The sequence below is a fragment of the Halichoerus grypus genome, chromosome 12, assembly GCF_964656455.1.
Source record: "Halichoerus grypus chromosome 12, mHalGry1.hap1.1, whole genome shotgun sequence".
NCBI lineage: Eukaryota > Metazoa > Chordata > Mammalia > Carnivora > Phocidae > Halichoerus > Halichoerus grypus.
Window position 1 is genome coordinate 57,793,328 of NC_135723.1, and position 12,315 is coordinate 57,805,642.

Below are 12,315 nucleotides of genomic sequence, written 5' to 3' on the forward strand. Positions count from 1 at the left end.
CTACTTTACTTCCCCTGCTGAAATAAAACTTGCCACAATGGCCATATTGATGCTACCCTTCTTGCTGATTATCATTATTCATATTCAGCCATAATTTGGATATTGCCAACCAACATTTCCAGCCAAGGACACTTCAGGATAATATATATGAATTGTGCATTATTGATCACAGAACATCTGCTGGCCCTTAAGGATGTTGACATATAAACATGAACACAAGTTTGCAAGTTTGTATTTCTGATGTTCATAAAATGATAATTTATAAAAATGAACAATTACGCTTTTTTAAATCACCTTCATAAAGATAAAGTAATATAAGCAAGGGTTTTAAATTATAAAAACCATTGAAAGAATGCAAACTCCTAAAGTTTTTCCTTAAATGATTTATTGAAGGAAAACATTATTTTTCCTTTATACTTGATACCATTTAACTGCATTTTGCCACTTGTATAATGAAAAATAAATTTGCCAAATCATAATTACTGAGATCAGAAATTATAATGTAATGAAAGTGTTTTCTTAAGATACATATTATTATTATATTACATATATATTTTTATATCTTTTCTTATTTTAAGATTTCAGGAGTCCACAGTAAGATTAGTACAGTTGATTTCTTGGAACACGTTTCCCAAAGATATGTTGGCATGTGCAAAATAGAGCACGGTTGTTAAATAAAGCTCAGGGTCAAAGTCTCAACCCCTGTCATGAGGAGACTGCAGTTGAAACTCTTTATTAAGAGTGAAAAGCTGCAACTTCTCCCATAGAAAACAAGATAAACCAGGCAAACAGTGCGCAGGTGTTGACCTGCCCTACTCCTGCTCAAAGTCTAGGATCGAGGCAGGCGACTTCGTTAGAGGGCACCTTCCTAACTCAGGGAAGTGAAGAATGAGTTTCCAGGAGAAATCCAGGAATGATTCATTACCAGACATGTGTTGAGAAGCCGCTATCCTATCACTTCCTTTGCTCTGTTCCCATAGCCAGGGGTAAGCTAACACTCTTGGAGGGTGGAGGGTACATGATGGTCTAGGCCTATCCTAGAAGGTCTAGAAGAATATATGCCACCTATGCTATATAATAAGAATAATATTTTGAAAATATTAATGGTGTGTTTTTTTATTCCACTCCCACATCACATTCCCTGCAGACATTCCATAGCTGCAGGAAAGAGGGAGAGGAAATGCCATCCAGGAAAAACAAGAATACAACCCAGGGATGCTGATGTGCCAGACAACATGGGGAAGTAAAAAAAAAAAGGGCTTCTAGCTCTGAAAGAAAGTCGATGGAACAGAAGCCTAGGGAGCAAATAGTCAGACCCATGGGTCCTGCCCCTCCTCCCACTCTGGACAGAAATCCTGGCATCGGGTGGAAGTGGGCTGTAGAAAGACTGGGGGCGAGCTGGGCTGGAAGGCTTTATTACTCCACTCTTCATGGGGAGCTCCAGGAAGTGACCCCCATCACTGGTGTCATGGTGCTGTTGGGGCCCAGGCACCGCAGAGCAAAAATGGCAGCCCAGCAAAGCTAGACGGAGAAGGGCCCTGAGTCAGTGCTTCTGCACCTCCCTTGGTTCCTGTGTGAGGTTGGGGAGTCGAGGGTACACACCTCCAATGAGCTGAGGTGCTAAGCGATGAGTCAACTCTATGACAGAGGTGAATTCGAGGTCAAAGTTGAAATTCAGACAGGTCCTCGGAGCCAGTGAGGGCCAAGATGGAAAGCTCAAAGAGCAGCAGGCCCAGCCTGTTAGGGCTGGGTTTAGAGCTAGGGTTCAGGTTGGGGTTGGGTTAGTATTGACCTTAGAAGTTTAGGGTTAGGATTGGGTTAGGGTTGGGATTAGGGTTAGAATGGGGTTGGAGTTAGGATTAGGGTTGCTGTTGGGGTTGGTGTTGGCATTAAGTTTAGGGTTTGGGTTAGCGTTGGGATTGGAGTTAGCTTTGGGAATTTTTAGGGTTATGTTTGAGTGTAGTGTTAGTGTTAGCATTTGGGTTGAGTTTGGCATTAGAGTTAGGGTTCCGGTTAAAGTTGGGTTGGGGTTAGGGTTAAGGTTGAGTAAAGCTGCACTGTCCCTGCAGCCCCAGAATCAGCAAGTGCATCCCTTGTCATGACTTATTGTACTCTTTCCACTTGGCCAGAGTTGATACTCAGTAATATTGCCATCTAGGTCTAATAGTTTTGTTAAGATTTTATTTATTAAGAGAGCGCATGACTGGGGGTGGGAGGGAGGGATAGAGGGAGATGGAGAGAGAGAATCTCAAGCAGACTCCCTGCTGAGCAAGGAGCCCCATGAGGGGCTCAATCTCACGTCCCTGAGATCATGACCTGAGCCGAATTCAAGAGTTGGACGCTTAACCGACTGAACCACCCAGGTGCCCCCAGGCTTAATAATTTTTTTTATCAAAGGAGTCAGTTACGTTCATTTTGGGAAAATTAGTAGTTTCACTGACTTCTACCTACTAAATGCCGGTAGTTCCCCACTGCTCCCATGATATTCAAAAATGTCTGCAGATACTGTCAAACATTTTGGGGAGACAAAAATCACTGCAGGATTAGAAACACTGCACCACTTTGAAATGAGATCGAGATTAGAGACCCTGACAAACTGAGCACCCATCCCAGCACAGGAAGAAACAGACACCAGCATTGTCAAGTTTAAGGAACTTGCTTTTCCACCTCACCCACCCACCCCAGGGCTAACCAGCAGAGCTGAAGCCCAAGACCAATAGAAAGTAAAGGAAAATAGAAAATATTAACTCTGGGAAGTGTGGGTTATTGCTCCATTTTAGAGATGAGGAAATTGCATCTCTAAGAGGTTAACCAACCTGCCCAAGGTCATACACCAGTTTGAAGCCAGATTCAAACCCCACTGAGGCTGCATCCAAAGCTATATTCATCTTGATAAGCCAGGCTGGAATTGCCTCTTGCCCACAGGGCTGCATTATAAATGAATGTGTATTTCAGCGTCAACTCCATAAGCTGTGAACTCCTGTAGGGAAGGAATGATATATGCCTGGTTCTATACCAAGCATTTCATTTGTGCTCTATAAATATTTGTTGAATGAATGAATGAAACCCTGCCCTCCTCCCTTGGGCTAAGAAGGGCTTTTTCCAAGGCCAGGCTGCACCTGGGAAAACAAGAAGGGAGATAAAGGCTCAGCGAAAGTTGACAATTGCAGGACCAATGTTCTTTCTCAGAAGGTCCTTGAAAGAGGCAAGAAAATGTATGGCTGTCTTCCAATCAACAGCACTCGTCTGTATGCCAGGAGATAAGCTCCCTGAGCCTGCAGAGAAGGGAGAGGTGGGATGGAGTGGGAGGAGCCACGCGGGAGGTGATGGAGCTTCTGCAGGGTTTGGGTTCGATTTGGAAGGACCAAATGAATGAAGAAGAAACTCTAGGGTTGAGTCGATACACTAAGTAAGAGCAATGAGGAAAAGGCAAGAATGCGAAAAACAAGGAGTCCAGGTGAAGCAGGGAAGATGGGTCTGGCACAATGAAGAGCTGATACTGAGAAATAAGGTTGGGCGTGAGGGTGAACTGATGGTGAACTTGAAGTTCAGGCAAAGATATTCAAGGTTATATGTAGATTTCTGAGTAGCACAGCAATGACCGTGAGCACTGGTGGGGGGTTGCCGCAGGCAGGCACCACTCTGAGCCCTTTACAGGGATGATCTCATACATCCCTTTACAGGGATGATTTCCCCTCTGAGGACCCATGGAGGAGCTCAGACCCTGAGACCATACGTAAGGTGCTCCTGTCACATAATTTGTAAGTGATAGGGGCAGGATGTGAATCCAGGCTTCAGCCCTTAGGAGCCCATGCTCTCAGCCAGCAAGCTACACCAGTTCCTGGTATGTGATGGGATGAAGGCAATTAGCCCTCCACTAAAGAGAAGGTGGATGCATCAGGGTCCCTCCCTCATGTCCTTAATCTGGGTAATAGTGATTCATTCCGTCAGGATGGGGTCTAGGCCGTGGGGAGAAGGAAGATTCAGGATATATTGTAGCAAAAGCTAGCGCTTAAAAGCTATTTGCTAGATGACTACCTCTGATGTGTGTAAGATATGATTACTTCACAGGCAATTATATATGAAGCTTCTTTCTTCCTTGTTCATCTGCATCCTTTTTGCACCTTCCTCTTAGATTTAACACCACTTGGGGTTGTGGGGATGGGGAACATGCTTGTATTATCCCCCTCCTTTCTACAACCTCAGCTTGGCACCACCCTCAGAGAGCATCTGGATGATGGAATTGTGTGGCCACTGATTGTAAAATGTGGAGCCAGCAGTGATTCTTGTTCTTAGAAACACCACCAGCACTGTGGTGGGTGAAAACAAACGATCTCTATGTGTGTGGTGGTGAGAAGGGGGGGCCTTCGTGTGTTTTATTCGTGCAACCATATCTATTGAGTACCTACTACATGCCAGGCACTATTGTAGGGGACTGGGACATACTGTGGATAAAACAAAGATCTCTGCCCTCGTAGACCTGGCATCTCCAAGGCAAAGGCAAATGATAAGCATAAGAAATAAGTAAATTGTATAGTGTGTTAGAAGGTAATACGTGTCTTGGGAAAAAAATAGGACATAAAGGTAGGTAAGAGAGATCAAGAAGAAAGCAGGGGAGTAGTGGAGTAGTTTGTATTAAGCAGGATCATCAGAGAATGTCTGAGCAAAGACTTAAGAATGGGAGTAAGCAAGCTAGGTGGAATTGGGGCAAGAAGGAGCGAGCCTGCTGTACTCAATGCTCAGCTAGGAGGTCAGTGTGGCTGGAGTGGGGGGGAGCATGGAGCCCAGAGACAGTAGGAGAGAGGTCAGATGGAAGGTTTGGGGGAGAGGGCGCATTATGAAGGGCCTTGCAAGCCTTTACTCAGAGTGAAATGGGGAGCCCCTGCCAGGTCAAAAAGCGCAGGAGAGAGATGATCTTTCTTAGATGTAAGAATAGGGTAAGGGTAAGCTATGGCAATAATCGAGGAGAGAAATGGTGGTAGCGGAAGGTAGTCATTTTTTCCCCAGTGCAGTGCCCGTCCAGTGTTGTTCCAAAAATAATTGATGGGATCAGAGTCAACTAAAGCAAATTCTTCATGATGAGTCAGCATGGGAGAAACCAGTGCTGGGGGAGACATGACATACGGTCGTGCACTGTGCAAATAGCGACAGAATGAAGAATCACACACTCAGATCCACCCGGTTATGAAAAACAGTGCCCCACCACCCAGACCACAGCTCAGGCAAGCAAAGCATTAACACCTGCATTATTGAAACTTCTGTCTCTTTGCCCTGCTGAAGATCGTGTAGGCGATCAGCTTTGTCTTTTCACTGTCCTGGAATCTTTCTATGGGGATGAGAGTTGTGTCCAATCTCTCCCCAGATAGTTCCTGCCCTTGTGTGAAATGTCTTGGTTCCCAGTGAACTATCTTACTCTGGGGGAATTCTCCTGGTTCTCACCAGGTTGCTTTAACTAAATACCCGAGGTATAGTTTCTTTCAAACCACAGGGGAACTATTTTGCATTTGTATTGTATTTTTTGCCAAGAAGTCAGTGCAAAGGCTTCTTTGCATTTTCTTGTTTCCTGAAGCAATTTCTTCTGCTGGTGTTTTAGTTACAAAACATTTTATTAAGTTTAAAACTGGATTCTTTTGTGAAATTGGGGTGGCCTTATGTTAAAATATTGACTGAAATGAAAGGCATTACCTGGCAATGGGAACATATTTCTTAGTGTTAAAAGAAAAGTCCACTTGGTTCTGACTTACACAGGACAGCGGCAACCTACGAAGCTGAGCATGTTGCGTGTACATGAAAGCACACTTTTTATTTCCCACCTGTTTGTGTGCTCGATGAGTCATTCTTTTTTTTTTTTTAATATTTTATTTATTTATTTATTTATTTGAGAGAAAGAGTGAGCAAGAGAGAAAACACAAGCAAGGGCAGAGGCAGAGGGAGAAGAAGACTCCCCTGCTGAGCAGGGAGCCTGATGCAGGACTCAATCCCAGGACCCTGGGATCCTGACCTGAGCCGAAGGCAGATGCTTAACCGACTGAGGCACCCAGGTGCCCCATGATGAGTTCTCATTCTTAAATTATCCAGAATTCATTTGCTTTGGCTGCTCCTCTGGAGTGAAAAAGCCCATAGTGTTCTTCTTCTTGGCTTTAGAGGAAAAGGAAGGAAAATCCTGGCTTTTCCGGACCTTTATCACCTCTGCTCTAGTTTTGTGCCCAGCTTCCTGTTCAGGTGAAGCCGGCTGGTGGGTGGGATGTGGCTTTGACTGTTTGGGAACTCGCTCCTTCCGTGCCAACCTGGCTCTGCACTGCCATCTTTGAGCACCTCAACTTATCAGCAAAGGCTCCAGAGAGCATCCTGTGACTCCCTCATGGGCCGGCCAATAGCCCCCATTTCCAACACTGGAGTTGGGGGACCAGTGAGGATTCGTGTGCTGAAAAGGCAGCTCTGTCATTTGCACACTATCGAGCCTCTACTGCATGCCTGGACCCTGCCTTCAAGGGTCTGCCCTGAAGGGTCTGCTATAGCAGATCAGCCTTACCTACTGCGAAGAACGTCAAAAGACTCTGTCTGCAAGCGGAGCTACCGAGCCGCCGTGGAGCCACGGACCCATCCCTGCAGTGCTCCCTCTGTACCAGAAATGCCCAGCACGGGCTACACGGGGGACATTGCCTTACATGCTGTGAAGGACGCAATGAGTAGGAAACTCATCTTCACAGCCACGGTCCAGCACACCAAGTGTGGAGTCAGTCGGGTTGGATTCAAGTCGCAGCCTTGCCACGCACTTGGTGGGAAGCTTCAGTGAATCCTCCTCTTTTGTTCGGGGCTTGGCACATCATAGATGCTCGGGTAACACTCTGTGTATTGGTTCTCAATTCTATTTTAGTGCACAATAGGGAGCAGCGTCTGTGGCTGCCTGAGAGTTGGGGTGGGCAGAACACGGTGCTCATGTTTTAAGACATGAAACCTGCCAAATCCTCCAGTGACCAGGTTTGCTCTGCCTATCCCCAGTGGTTCCAGCCTCAGTGGCAGGTAAGGCACAAACATCTGGATTGAGAGCCGAGGCCATGTATGGAATAGTTGGAATGTCATTGGTGCTGCTGCTGATGTTTTGAATTGAACTTGAGTGTTGTGAGGCAGGACCCACCTGGTCTCTGAGCCCCACACCCCCTGTGGCCTCCCTCCAGGAGCTTCAACGTTATCTCTCCTGCCTTGCTCCGAAGACTTGGGAAGTCTGGCAACCCCTCACTTCCCTGAACATCCAGATGTGCCCACTGAGCAGTGAAGAACTTCCTACAGGTCAGACTGCAACACAGCCAGGACTCTTTACAAGCCCCACCACGTTGGCCATAAACGAGGACTCGCGTGCCTGCCTTCTTGGCACTTAGCAAAGCCTTTGCTTTGGTTCTAAAGTGTGGGTGACATTTGGACCGTGGAGGGAACGCTCCAAGAAGGTCAGGGAAGCTTCTCTTACCTACCAATAAGGCATTTTCTCCACGGTGCGCGGTGGACCTGAAATCCCATGAGTGATTTTTCTCCAGACGTGGATAGGAGGCCATTCTTTTTGTTCATTCTCCTGTAGAGTCCGGTTGATGTCTTGCCAATGTAGCAGGATGCTTCCCCACTCCAGATGGGCAGGAAGCCAAGAAATGCAGTTCTGTGTTTGTCCAGGCACAGATAGTTGAGGAAAAGCCCTAAAGCAAATGTATAGTTTATATCTGTCCAGCGCCTGTTGCAGATAGTCTCTTATTTCTTAGCAACAGGACAGCCCCAGGCAAAATTCAGTTCGACACAAGAAACGTGCTTTTCCAAACCTCCAGAGTCCTACTATGCGTCAGGCTCGTTCAGCGAATAATGTCAGGAGTCCTCACTCTGCAGGGCCACTTGCTTCCATTGTTCCATACGTCCCCTCTCCTGCTTGTGACCTGGGTGACTCTGGGAGAGCAAAAGGACTGTGAACACCCACTTATGTCCCACCTAATCTGGAGGGCAAATCTGCTGCTAACAGCAACACAACAGAAGGTCACTTGATGACTTCCGAAGTCACACATTTGCATTATCAGAGCTCACTGATGTACAAGCCCACACACAAAAGAACCTGCCTCCTCGTTCATCAAATAAGACTTTGGCGAGTCGACAAGAGATTAGAACTTGCTCGTGAATTCCAACTGTAGTTAGTGATTGTTTTTTTCTTCAAGCTCCTAAGTTTGAATTGGGTAAAGTATGTGACTCATGAAAAAGGTTTGATTTAAGGGATTTGGGATCTTGGTTTTAAATGTATGCTTATGGGTATGGGAACACTGTGGGGGAAAAAAAAAAAAACAACAACGTATAATCACGGGTAAATATGCAGATCAGAAATCCAGAATGCATTCCAGCTGTAGGATTCTTGTTGTTGTTGGCTGGTTTTGTTCTGGGTGTGGGGGAGTGGTGCAGTCTATCCAAACTAGCCCCATGTAACTACACTTCCCTCAGGATTTGTTTTTTTTAACAGAACAACAAATGCTCATACATTTAGAAGTGAGAGCTAAACACTGCGTCTTTATTTTGTTTAGTCAGGTGATAGTTTAATCCTACCTTTTTTCGACTCTGGTTTCTAACCTTACCAGTGGTGAGTGTTGAAGAGAAACCCGTCATTTTGGCTGGGGACCTCATAACTTACATCTACTTCAGCAATGCTCATGAGTTTCTTCTGACAGATGCGTCGACGGTTTCCACTCCTTTCCCAGCCCCCCAAGACACACAGGTTTGGTTGGCTTACACTGCTTAGCCTGCTGAAGAAATGGGAATATCAGTTAGGAATTAATGGAGAGTGTTGGGTTTGGCTGAAGACACCAGGCAAGGACCATGTTTGATTCCACTTTAGTCCTCAATGTCGGGATGAAAATTTCAGAGCTGCTGGCCTCTGTAAGGGTGAACCTGACGGCACTTCCGGTGAACGCTGCCTTCTGGCTGCCATGATGTCAACTCGAAGGCAGAGAGGAGAAGCCAAAGCGAGAGAGACCCAGGGCACCAAAGGGGGTTTTCTGGAAGTGTCTCCTCTCATTCCCTGATTCGGGACCTTGGCCTCCAAATCTTCATTTGAATGCAGGTAAATTCGACCATCTCTCAGGTTCCTTCATTCAAGATTGAGTCCCTTTTATGGATCCAACTCTTGGTTTCAGCTCAGGTCATGATCTCAGAGTCAAGATCAAGCCCCACATCGGGCTCTGCGCTCAGCAGGGAGTCTGCTTGAGATTCTGTCTCTCCCTCCCTCTCCGCCCCTCCTCCCACTCTCCTTCTCACACTTGCTCTAAAATACATAAAATGTCAAAAAAAAGTTATAAATTGGGAAGATAACTATCTACTTAAGAGAGGGGTCATAATGAAGTGAGATCATGCATAAAATGTATAGCACAGTGCCAATATGCAGTACTTTCTCAGTATAGATGATCAAAAAAGTAACTAAAACTCTCAAGCAAGCAACTTCCCCCAGGACCTCACAACTCCCGAGGGCAGATCCAAGCCGTGACCCTGCATTCTCTGATTTCAAGTCTAGTGATCATTCCATTGATCATCACACCTACTGAGAAGTCCCCCAAGCTGAGTTGCCTGGCAGTTAACTGTGGTCAGTCCAAAGTAGAAGTTCTGCTTCGACATTCATTACACATGATCTGATTCCAGGTAAAGAATTTAGTCTTAATGTTGGATTCACTCAGGTGGTCGACAGAAATGTATGACATCCAAATTACATGCAGACCACTTGCACCTTCTCCTACATTAGGTAGAGCATTCATGCCTTCACTTATTCCCACTGAGTATTTATTGAGAGCTCACTTAGCGCCATGCCCAAGGATACTAAATCTTGCATCAGGGCTCATTAAAGAAACGTAAGGCAATGGGCGCCTGGGTGGCTCAGTTGGTTAAGCAACTGCCTTCGGCTCAGGTCATGATCCTGGAGTCCCAGGATCGAGTCCCGCATCAGGCTCCCTGCTCGGCAGGGAGTCTGCTTCTCCCTCTGACCCTCCTCCCTCTCATGCTCTCTGTCTCTCATTCTCTCTCTCTCAAATAAATAAATAAAATCTTAAGAAAAAAAAAAAAAAAAGAAACGTAAGGCAGGGTCCCTAGGCAGCTGATGGGATGAGACAGGCAGACACACGCAAGAGAGGAGCATTGCAAACATTGCCCAAAGGGCCAAAGAGAATTCTACAAATCAGTACCACGCTAACACCACAAAAAGAGGGAGCTCCGTGGGGACTGAGAGATAAGCTACAGTTGTATCTTAAATGTTACTGGAGGGAAAAGGAGAGAAGGACATTATAAAGCAGGGAGAAGCCTACATCAAAGACAAAATTCTCTACTCATCAAAATGGTGTTGATACTTAGAGTTTTCTTTTTCTTTTTTTTTTTTAAGATTTATTTATTTATTTGAGAGAGAGAGAGCACAGAGAGGGAGAAGGAGAAGCAGACTCCCTGCTAGCAGGGAGCCGGATGTGGGGCTCCATCCCAGGACCCTGGGATCATGACCTGAGCTGAAGGCAGATGCTTAACTGACTGAGCCCCCCAGGCGCCCAGATACTTGGGGTTTTCAAGAGTTGTCAATATCTTCTTTTTTTTTTTTTTTTTTTTAATTTATTTGACAGAGAGAGAGACAGGGAGAGAGGGAACACAAGCAGGGGGAGTGGGAGAGGGAGAAGCAGGCTTCCCACGGAGCAGGGAGCCCGATGCGGGGCTCGATCCCAGGACCTGGGATCATGACCTGAGCCGAAGGCAGACGCTTAACGACTGAGCCACCCAGGCGCCCCAAGAGTTGTCAATATCTTCTTACACAGTGGTTTTCAATGTATGGCAACAGCATCAGAATCATTTGGGGAGGTTGTGATATAATAAAATATATTTGGTCTTTGTCCCTGGTCCTTGACACAGAGCTCCTAAAACTCTTGGCATTTCCTGAGTGATAGGAGCATCTTTTGTTATTCATAAAAAAAAAAAAAAAAAACCCCTTCTGAATCATATCTGAGTTTATGCTAGCAGGGCAACTCTTGGTGGGCCCTGAGTTTCAAGGGAAGGGCTGAACGCAACAAAAGATCAAGCACATGATTAAAGGATTGACTCGCAGCCGGTGGGGGGGGGGGGGGTGCTTCAAGATCCAGTCCAATCACAAATGGCCAATGATTGAATCCATTGTGCCTACTAATGAAGTCTGGATAAAAACTCTTAAATGATGAGGTTCTAGGAGCTTCTAGGTTTGTGAGCACATGCACGTGCTGGGAAGATGGCACAGCCAGGTAGGACATGGAAGCTATGTGCCCCCCACTCCTTACCTTATGCTATAGATTTCTTGGTAGACTGTTCCTGAGTTGTGTCCTTTCTAATAAGGCATTAAGTGTAGGACTTTTCCTGAGTTTTATGAGTCACTTTAGCGAATTATCAAAACTGGGGAGGTGGGGGTGGGATATAGAAACCGTTGAATTTGTAGCCAAGACAGACAGGATATGGGTGGCCTAGAGACCCTGCACTTGCAACCAGCCTCTAAAGAGAGGGCCATCTTGTGGGACTGAGCCCTTAAACCTGTGGAATCTGACGCCAACTGCAGGTAGTTCGTGCAGAATACGAGGACCAGTGTTGGGGAATCCGTGTTGATAAACAGCATGAGGATATTTATTAAAATTCCAGTTCCCAGACCCATAGTGCGAACTGTGGAATCAGACTGTGAGTGGGGCCAGGGAAGCTCCTCAGGTGATTCGGAGGCATTCCAGCTTTCCAGAACACCCATCACAGTTCTGCTTTGGCAACCTCCTTATCAAAGCCAGAGTTTGTCCTGCCAGAGGCACTAGGCTCCAGACTCTGGCAGTTAACCAGCTTGCCAACTGTTACTGCCTACCTGGAGTTGGAAAGGCTACACAACAGCTACTTGTAGAGTTTGGGCCCTGCCGTTTCAAGAGTCGCCTGAGTCAGGTCAACCCACGTGGACCCCTTCTGCCTGACTCCGTTGGTGCAGGGTGGGTGGATTCTGTGAAGCCAACAGGAAGAGGGGGGTGGATCCCTCAGTTTAGTTCCTTCCCAAATCCTCTCTGGATTAGGAAGACCCTCACCAGCCCTGACATCGCAGAATTTCCATATCTCTAAAGTGGGGGCTTGTGTCAGGAGCCTTAATGTGGTTGCCCCTCCCTGGAGGAATGCCCAGGGACAATCCCTTGTGTGGGGAGCCCATGAACACAGACCCCCACCTCCACAGGGCAGGAGAGGGCTTCCTCAGGCCCAGGAGCATCTCTGGGCCTGAAGAGCAGGGACATAAAGACATTCTTGTCCTCGGCCAACATCAGTTACCTGGGTGCACACTTT